We start from the raw sequence: 10,022 nt of genomic DNA, 5'->3' as shown, positions 1-10,022 counted from the left end.
AGAAAAGGTGTACGTGCTGGTGGCCTCCGCGGTGGAAGGGACCCGGCGGAGAACAGCCAGTTGGGGCCGGCCCATTCCCAACCCTGAACTCCACCCCTTCTCTTCTTCCTACCAGCAGGTTTTCCAGGGGACGGGACTGACGTGTTCCAACAGGCCTCGGGGGCCAATCATTAGTGTGAACGAAAGGGGGCGGGACCACGAGCCTAGCAGAGGAGGTGAGGGGGTGGGGCGGGGCGGGAAGAAGAGAGAAAGAAGCGAGAGACGAGCAGTCACCTGATCGCTTTCCTTCTCGGGCTCGGTCACTCGCCTGCGTCCGGCGCTCTAGAGATTCTGACATTGTCAGCAACCACCGTCTCCCGAATACCCGCGTCCCTGTTAGTCTGCGGGAAGTGACGCCCCCGGCCCCTGACCCCGGGCCGTGTAGCAGTCGGGGGTGAGTAGAGCCGAGTCGGCGGCGGGTCTGCGCCCCTGGGGGAGGGGCGGGCGCAGGTCGGGGTGCTGAGCGGGCGGCGGGGTAGCTGGGCCGGCGCTGCCCGGGCCCGGGGCGCCCTTTGGTCCTCGTACACCCCCCGACCCCCCACGCTGGGCTCCCTTCCCTTAAGCGCGTCTTCTGGGTGGGTGTCCTCGTCACCAGGCCGTCGGCGGGTGGCAGCTTCTTACACCTCAGCACAGACTTTCCACCCCAGTGTAAATACGGCTTAGTATTTGCTTTATATCCCCGCTGGTCCCCCTTTGAGCTCGTCTGAACCCCTCCCCACCCACCCCTCAAAAAAACCCGCCCCTCAGATTTAAGTTGGGTGCGAGAAATATTCGTGCTCACGACGTAAACATGTTGCTCTCAGTTCATTCGAAGATCCTCTTTTTCCGGGAATCGAGAACTCGGATGCATCAGAACTTACTCATACGTAGTAAATGATTCACTCGATCGACTCTATGTTAAATATTAATATTTCGAAAATCGGCTTTGGCAGGCAGCGTCATAAAATGCTTAATGAGTATTACAGTTCTGTTGTCTTAAGAAATTTAAGTTTGGACAGAGCCTAGGGAATGGAGATAGTAATTGTGGAAGCTGTGAAAAGTGTCGCCGGAAACCCTGTGATTTAAAAAGAAAATGTTATATAGGTTCTAGAATTCTTTTTGGAGTGTTAATGCCAGTATTGGAGCTGTTTGCCGTTAAGAATTTATCTCTCTCATCATGAGGTGATGCAGTTTTACTATAACGCTCCTAAATCATAGAGGCTCTTAGGTTTTGAATAACTAAAAGCTGTAAACTGCGAATGTAGGAACATATGGGTGGCAGAATAGTTCATCTTATCAGACTGATGATAAGTGCTTGTTGACTGACCGATATGGAAAAACAGCAGTAGGATTTTCCCAGGTCAGTGAGGGTACTGCAGCCTAGAGGACTGTTTAAAAAAGACTGGAGTGGCAAAGTATTGTGAACTAATCATCTCTCAGCGCTTCGCTGTGGGAAGTGTGCTGACTTTGGAGAAAGAGGAATTGAGTTTTAAAAAAATGGCTCTGCCACTTCCTCCCTTTGTGACCTTGGACAAACCATTTAACCCTTTTTGGGGCCTCAGTTTCCTTTCCAACTCCATTATCCTGTAAAGTTACTTAAAAAAACAAACAAACACCCAACGTGTTTAATTGTCAATATTGGTTAACCAGTAGGCTGTGTTAGAAAATAGTTTGGCTCCTTTAAAGTCAGGTTGCTGAGTCATTCACCCAGGAAGAGCCTGAGAGGTAATTAGAAACAGCTGGGGCTTACAGGGCTCCACTATAAAAGGCAAACCAGAGCTGGAGAAGAGGTGAGTGGTTGTAGTGCCCGTGAATTTGGCCAATTAAAACTTTGTGGTTCCTAGTCAGTAAGGAAGTGTCAGTGTGATGTTTAGATACTGGTGCTCTGGTCCTAGGGTTACTTAACTGAGAAATGACGGAGTACCCGACCTGTAGAAATAACTGAAGAAATTTGTAGAGTAGTATTTTTGACCAGATGGTTCGAACCTGAGCTTTTCCTTCTCCAGGCAGCACCCTGGGATTCCTCTTCCATGTCACAGCTCTTCATCCTGAAGCTTTACTCCAGCCCTGGAATGCACACGCATTGGAAGTGCTGTGTTTCATTACTCACCAGGCTGCTCTCCTGGACTTTCTCTACATTCTGATTCATTCTCTGTCTCTGTCTCAGCCTCTCGTCTTCTTTCCCTCTCTTCTCCCCCTCCCTTTAGCTTCATTTTATGTGTTATCTTCCCTGATTAGAGTGCAGGCTCCTTCAGAACAGAGTGTCTTTTCTACTTGTATTTATATTACCAGTACTTAGTTGACTGACTTACTGTTAACAGCCAGGAAAAACGCTGTTGTCTTTTTTTTTTTTTAAATATCAGAAGGATTGGTGTTTTTTTTTTCAGTATTTTGTGTTTTAAATAAATTCATCTCTTTATGATGGTAATGAGATGTAATATATCTCTTGTCCCTCCTTACCCCCACCTCCCACTCCCAAGACTTTTCATGAATAAATTGTGCTGTGCCTACCACACTGCCCCAGACATACCTCAGGGCAGAATTATAACTATTAAATACCATTAAATAGCTTCCTTAGGAATTTCATTTTTTACTCTTATCTTGGTGAACAATTTTAGTGTTAATGTTGCTAATAGCTTTAAATATGAGTATCACTAACCCAATATTGCTTTGAATAGGAAAAAAAAATCATTCTGCTTTTGGATCTTATGTAGGTGATTTAACTCCATTCAGTCTATTATCTAGACAGTAGAAAACCTTCATCTGTTTCTTTCCTTCCCTCCTTCCTTCCTTCCTTTCTTCCATCCTTCTCCTATGTGGATGGCTACAATCAGCTATGTTGAGTGTTTAGACATCTCAGGAAGCTGTATAGTATTATAGGGCTTAATTTAATTACAATGGCATATATAAATAGGAGTAGTTGGAAGGAGGAAAATTTATCCTCTGTTTCATTTCTTACTTGTAGATCCTTTATGACTGTGGCAAATACCTTAGGTGGCAATAATAGGTCACTGATGGTTGATCAAAATTTTCCATCTTGCATCTTTCAAGGAATTTTGTAGGATGTTAATGTCTGCATTTGACAGTGCAGGCAGCTTGCAAGACTGTATCTTGTTACCAGATTGTCAAGATCCCACTTAAGTACAGTGGAATCTTGTATTCTCTTTAACTTGGAAGCTGTGGAATGTTCAATCATGTTTATGGGTATATTATATAGAATTTCAGGTGATAACTTACAGATTGTATCATTTTTCATTTTGTTCTTTGGTTCTCAGGCAGTTTTCTTTAATGATTTTTTTAAAATGTGGTAGCTCTGTCTTTTGTTATATCATGGTTTTCAAGAAGCCCAATGATGCTTCAGTCTTTTCCTTATTCTCTTTTCCAGGTCAGTTGTTTTTGATAGCTACCTCACGTATTCAGAGACAAATAGGTGGTGCCTCTGAATACTTGAGGTAGAGTGGAGACAGGAAAGACCTGAAACCAAACTAGCCTCAGACACTTACTAGCTTTGTGAACTGGGCAAGTCACTCAAGACTTAGTTTCGTCAACTGTAAAATAGAATCTGCCTCCCAGGGTTGTTGTAAGGACCAAATGAGATATTTGTAAAATGCTTTGCATAGTGTCTGGCACATAGTAGGTACTTAATAAATGCTTGTTTCCTTTCTTCCTTCTGATTTTTAGTCTTTTGATTTTGTTCTAATATTCCTTATCATGACTTTAAATTTTTTAGCTCTGCTCTGTTATATCTTTCAGGATGTCTGCTATTTAGGCAAGATTTTCCACCTTTTGTTTTTCCTAATTTTCTATAAGACCTCTAATTTGATTCTTTATCTCTCTAGCTCTTCCTTCACTTCTTCCTTACACTCTATTCCTTGTGAGGAAGCCATCATTTTCTTTTTCTTTCTGGGTTCTACTTAGAATTACTGCAAAATTACTTCTGAAATTTATCTTGGGTTTCATAGTATGTCTTCATTGTATTGGAAGTTTTCTTCTATTTGCTTACATCTTTGTTAATCTTTCCATTAGCGAAGGTCTCTCCATTGTTTCTTTTGAACTTCTTTTAGCTGTAGAGTTACTCTGGTTTTAAGTTGGAGGATTGTTAACAGCCACATTGTGTTTTTTCATTCCTTGGCCTGATAACACTGGGGTGAAGTTCATTGGTCCTGGTTGGAGTAGTTGAGATGGAATCACGGTGCTCCCTGGAATCTGCCCCCCTCCCTCACTCTTGGATTGGGATGCTGAATTGAGCTTTACTCCCCTCTAGTCCTATATGTGTTGATTTAGGAATCTCTCTGATAGGCTCATAGGATAGTAATTTTAGAGGAGTTTATAATCCCTTTTCCCTGACCCTCCTACAATGACACTGCCTTCTGTTACATTGCATTCTCTCTTTATAAAATTTGTTTTTTATTTACAACACTCAGTTCCACAAGTTTTTGAGTTCTAAATTTTCTCCCTCTCCTCCGCCCCCACTCCCACCCCAAGAGGGCAAGTGATCCAATATAGGTTCTACATACACCTTCACATTAAACTTATTTTCACAAGTCAAGTTATAAAGAAGAATTATAACTAATGGAATGAGCCATGAGAAAGAACAAACAAAATCAAAAATGAAAAAAAGAGAGAGAGCACTTAGTTTGCCTCAATCTGCATTCAGACTCTGTAATTCTTTCTGTGGATATGGATAGCTTTTTCCATCATGAGTCTTTTGGAGCTGTCTTAGAACTTTGGATTGCTGAGAAGAGCCAAGTCTATCAAGGTTAGTCATCACAGATACTGTGTGTCTGTAATCGTGTATAATGTTCTCCTGCTTCTGCTCCCCTCACTTAACATCAGATCATGTAAGTCTTCCCAGGTTATTGGAACACTGCATTCTCTGCAGTCTTGGATAGATTGGAGAAGATGAGGATCTTGGGCTAATAAAATCAGTTATAATCAGTTCCCTTCCAGGAAGATAGGAATCCTGTGTATACTCAGGGCTTTTCCTCCACTACTTCCCAGTTCTGGATGGGACTGCAGAGGTGGAGCATTGTGTGGCTAATTTAATTTTTATTGTTTTCTGGAATAGTTGCTCCAAGCTACAGTTCTACTTTCAGGATATTAGTGTGGTCTGTATTACCATAGCATATAGGGCAGCTAGGTGGTGAAATGGATAGAGTGCCAGACCTGGAGTCAGGAAGACTCATCTTCTTGTTCAAATCTGGCCTCAGACAGTTATTGGCTGTGCGACCCTGGAACAGTTACTTACTGTTTACCTCAGTTCCTCATCTGCAAAATGAACTGGAAAAGGAAATGGCAAATCAAGAAAATCTCAAATGGCATCACAAAGAGGTGGACATGATTGAAAAAACAACTGAAATCTTATATAGGGACCACAGATACTGTTACAGTACCTTTAAGAATTAAAATGTCGAGATAAAAATGCAGTTTTGTGCTTGCAGTTTAAAAATCACTTGAGAAATAGCTTGGTATGAAATACCTCTCCTTATAAAATCAGGGAGAATATGTATGTTTTATTCGCGACCTAGGAGAATCTGTGAACAATCCCTTGAAAAGATGGCTTTATGTGGAAACTTCTCCCAATGGAGTCGTAGAGAAGGTGTTGGTGGGTTTTTTTTTGAATCTATGATAAATGTTTACTTGGTTGTGGAGGGAGACTATTAAGATAGTGTGAAGAGATTATTTCATGCTGAGGAGAAGCTAACTTCAAAGAAAGGAGAGGAAAAGGTCTTTTTTTTTCCTTTGGAGAAAATTTAATGGCTGAATACTGAGTTTCTGCAAGTAAAGTCAACTGGCAGTCAGGATTTTTATGGTGATTCAGGCTGTGATGTCGATCGTAGCCATAATATTAAATGCCCTTGTTATAAATTTCATTAGTTAATAATTTATATTTTTAACATTTCTTGAAATATACTCCCCTCCCAAAACAAAAGTCAAAAGCCCCATATCAAAATATTCTTAGCAGCAAAAACTAGAAACAAATACACACCCATCCTCTGAACTGTGATTGAACAAGTTTTAATCCATGAATGTAACTGAAGTATTGGAAAAGGACGTTTCTCTAGTTCATTTAATATTGGTTATTACCAATATTAACTATTCTCTAGTGAACTAGAGTGCCTGATGAGGAAGCGTATTAATGAGAAGTAAATTATCATAGCATACTCTTAGATGGCTATATAGCTAGGGAGCATAAAAATAATTTCTAGAGAATGAGTCAGGTGACAGGCTGAGACAGGGTGAGCTACAACTGATCAGACCCTAGACCAGTTATATCTTGTTACATGTAGGGCTATGCTCTTTACAACGTGCTTCATGTGGGGGTCGATATCTGCAGCCTGCTTTTTGATTTGCTTCCATATTTTTAATCATCCAGAGTTCTAGGGTAGTTCAGAGGTGTGCTTGGATCTTTTCTTATTAACAAGATTAAAATTTCTTTCTCATTAATCTGCTTGAACCTCCATTTTAGAATATTAAATAGTATTTAATAAACTGGAGAAATTTCTCTTCCAATAGTAATATATTTCAGATGTCTGATATCTCTATATATCAAATCTCTTTGTCTCCTGTGATTAAATTAATATATCAAAGTTAATGAATATATGTTGTAACAGTGAAAACAATATTTCATAAACTTTTAGCTATGAGACAGCATAGCTAGAGTAAACTTCACTAAGACAACAGAAGATATGTTTCTTTATAAAATAACAGTTAAGACAGTTCTATCAGGAAAGAAGTACCTCTTCAACTTTGTCTATGTGTTCTCCAAATATTTCTCATACATTCTTGTGGAGGAAAGTTACTCCCCACTCTCCCCACATTGCATGATTTCTTTATGGAGAAGCCCTTCACATCAGAATAATTACAACTGTAATTCTAAACTTTTTTCTTTGACATTTTTTGTGGGGTAACTCAGGAAATCAGGTGCTAGATATCAGATGAATAAAGTGGGCAGAAAGATTGGTATTTATTGATTTCTCCATTACCTTTACATTTGGTATCCTTAATGTCTTTTGATTTTGCTCTTTCTTTCAAGCATTTGGTATTCAGTCCTATTTCAGATAAACTTGAAAGGATGATTCTTTTTTTAATTGTTAAAGTTTTTATTTATATTTGTTTCTTAAATCATCATAGTTATCCTAATTATTTTTCCCCCTCTTCCCCCTTTCCAGAGAGCTATCCCATGTAGCAAATAGCATTTTTTTAAAGAGGAAAAAAGGTCAACATGATTGATAAATTGAAAAGTCCAAAAACACGTAAGATGTGTAACACCTGTATGTTACTTTATTTGTATAATTCCAAATTGCTTTCCAAAATGGTTACAGCATTTCACAGCCCCTCCAATATTTTATTGTGCCTATTATTTCATTCCACAACCCCTCCAGCATTGATTATTGCAATTTTATGTTATCTTTGCCAATTCACAGGATGTAAGGTTGTATTGATAATTAGGGTGGGACTTTTTTACTGTTTTCTTTTTTGGAGCATTGTTGTAATCAAGCACCTTTGATGAATCTGGCCTTTGTTACTTTGATTAAATTTGTGAGTCTTTGATGACTTGCTTACTTCTAGGGAATGCCTAGTTCACATAGGTTTGAGTTGCATGGTTGTGAAGCCTGAAGAAGTGTTACATGATTTTTGAGTCTCATGGTTGTGACGCCCTTTGACCCTGAACAGGGTGTATAAACTCAGAGTTTAGCATTTTGTTTGGGGCTCTCACTCACTAGAAGAGTGTGGTGTGATTTGACCAGATGAGACTCTGGGTAGCTGCTGGAGCTCCCCTAGCTTTGAAAACCCAGGTGTTGGTGCCTTTCTGGTAACTATGTAATTCTTTGGTCAGACAGCTAGAGGCCTGTCTGTTGATAACTGTGTTTGCTCTGTTTATATTGTGTCTATTTGTAATTTCTGTTCTGGGTGCTGGCTTTGCCCCCTGAGCTAAGTGAATGATATATGTGTGTTTGATTAAAGTGAGATTGTTAACCCCTCAAAGTTGCTTTCCTTAGAAAAGCAGATCAAAAAACTTGTGCTAGCAGCCCTCCTGTGTGCTGGTGTTGTTGGTCTTACACAGACACAGTAGCGGCAAGCAGCATTGTTGTTGCAGAGGTAAAACCTTAGGGCTTTTTTAAAATTTATTTTTTATTTTTAGTTTACAACACTCAAATTTTTATGTTCCATATTTTCTCCCCCTTATCCCTTTTCCCTAAGATGGCATGTAATCCGATATAGGTTCTACATATACCTTTGCACTAAACTTGTTCACACAATAGTCAAGTTGTAAAGAAGAATTATAACCAATGGAATAAATCATAAGGAAGAAAAAACAAAACCAAAAAAGAAGAAAAAAGAAAAAGAGAGCAAATAGTTTGCCTCCATCTGCCTTCAGACTCCGAACTTCTTTCTCTGGATGTGGATAGCTTTTTCCATCATGAGTCTTTTGGAGCTGTCTTAGAACCTTGTATTGCTGAGAAGAGCCAAGTCTATCAAAGTTAGTCATCACAGATTCTGTGTATCTGTAATCATGTATAATGTTCTCCTGGTTCTGCTCTTTAGGATTGTTTTGATTTGTATTTCTATTATTATTAGCGATTTTTGAGCATTCTTTCATGTGAATACTTTAAATATCTAATTTTCAAAACTGTTTATTCATATAGTTTCACTACTTATCTGTTGGGGAGTGTGTGTGTAAAACAGATTTTTTTTCCCATTCAATTACTTCCCTTCTTATCTGAGGTGTGTGGTTATATATTTTAGATTTCTCCAGTAAGATTTTTATATCCAAGATGTATAGACAACTACTTAAAGTAATTCCCTTCTTATCCTAGGTACATTCATTTTATCTTTGCAGAAACTTTTCAGTTTCATGTAGTCAAAATTACCTATTTTATTTTCTTTAATTGCCTCTGTTTCTTGTTTGATTAAGAATAGATCTCCTGTTTATAGCTGTGAGAGGCATATGGTCTCTTTCTCTTGCAATTTTTTTAATAGTACACTCTTTAATATTAAGGTCACATACTCAGTTATAATGTATTTTGGAATATGGCTTAAGGGGTTAGTCTAAACCTAATTTTTCTGTCAGGCTGCTTTCCAGTTTTCCCAGTAAGTTTTTATTTTATTTTTCTGAGGTAATTATGTTTTCTGCTTTTTCATTTTCCATGATTTGTTGAGTTCCATTCTTTCTAATTCTCCCTTGTGTGGTCTCTTCCAAAGTTCTCTCTATTTTTTAACTAATACCTGAGGGTATTGGTAACTTTTGGTTTGTAATGTAATTTAAAGGTTGATATTCTAGATCTTTTGTTTTTCCAAATGAATTTTATTATGTATCCAGCTCTAGAAAGTTTCCGCCTGGTGATTTGATTGGTGTATCATTAAAACTGTATATTAACTTTTGTAGTATTATCATTTTTATTACTTTTTAATAGCCTAGTCATGATCCCTGATTATTCCTTCAACTATTTAAGGTCTTTATTTCTTTAAAAAACACTGAATTGTATCTATATACATCTCATGTGTGCTTTAGTATGTCACTCTCCAGATAGTTTATGTATTTTTGTAGTTATTTAGCACATTTCTATTATTGTTTCTTTGGTTTTATTATTAATGTATAGAAATACTGTTGATTTTTGAGGGTTTATTTTGTAGCATTCAGCTTTGCTGAAATTGTTGTCATTAATAGTTTTGCTGATTTCCTAGCATTTTCCAAGTTTACCAGCATATCAGTAAATTTCTTTATGCCTTTAATTTCTTTCTCTTGTTTTATTGCTGCTGCTAGCATTTCCAGAAGTATGTCAAATAATAGTGGGGTAGGGGGACAGTGTAGGCATCTTTGTTTTATTCTTCTATTTATAAGAAAAGGTTCTAGTGAATTCTCATTGCATATAATGCTTGCTTTTGGTTATAGTTAGATGCTTTTTATGGTATTTTTAAAAAGTTCCCTCTATGCCAGCACTTTGTAGGGTCTGTAGCATAAAAGAGTTCTGTACTTTGTCAGAAGCTTTTTCTGTATT

At 38.4% G+C, this 10,022-nt stretch overlaps 1 protein-coding gene across 1 annotated transcript in view; it reads left to right on the top strand.

Annotated features, from left to right (window-relative positions):
• The first annotated feature begins 240 nt into the window (after positions 1-240).
• Positions 241-10,022, top strand: part of BACH1 (BTB domain and CNC homolog 1) — a 67,557-nt gene continuing 57,775 nt past the window's right edge. The window contains exon 1 of the mRNA XM_036744620.1: positions 241-433. The gene's annotated coding sequence lies outside the window, so the exon portion shown is untranslated. The remainder of the gene's footprint in view (positions 434-10,022) is intronic.

This window comes from Trichosurus vulpecula, chromosome 2 (genome assembly GCF_011100635.1).
Source record: "Trichosurus vulpecula isolate mTriVul1 chromosome 2, mTriVul1.pri, whole genome shotgun sequence".
NCBI classification, from domain to species: Eukaryota; Metazoa; Chordata; class Mammalia; order Diprotodontia; family Phalangeridae; genus Trichosurus; species Trichosurus vulpecula.
This window is presented reverse-complemented; position numbering and strand designations above follow the sequence as displayed.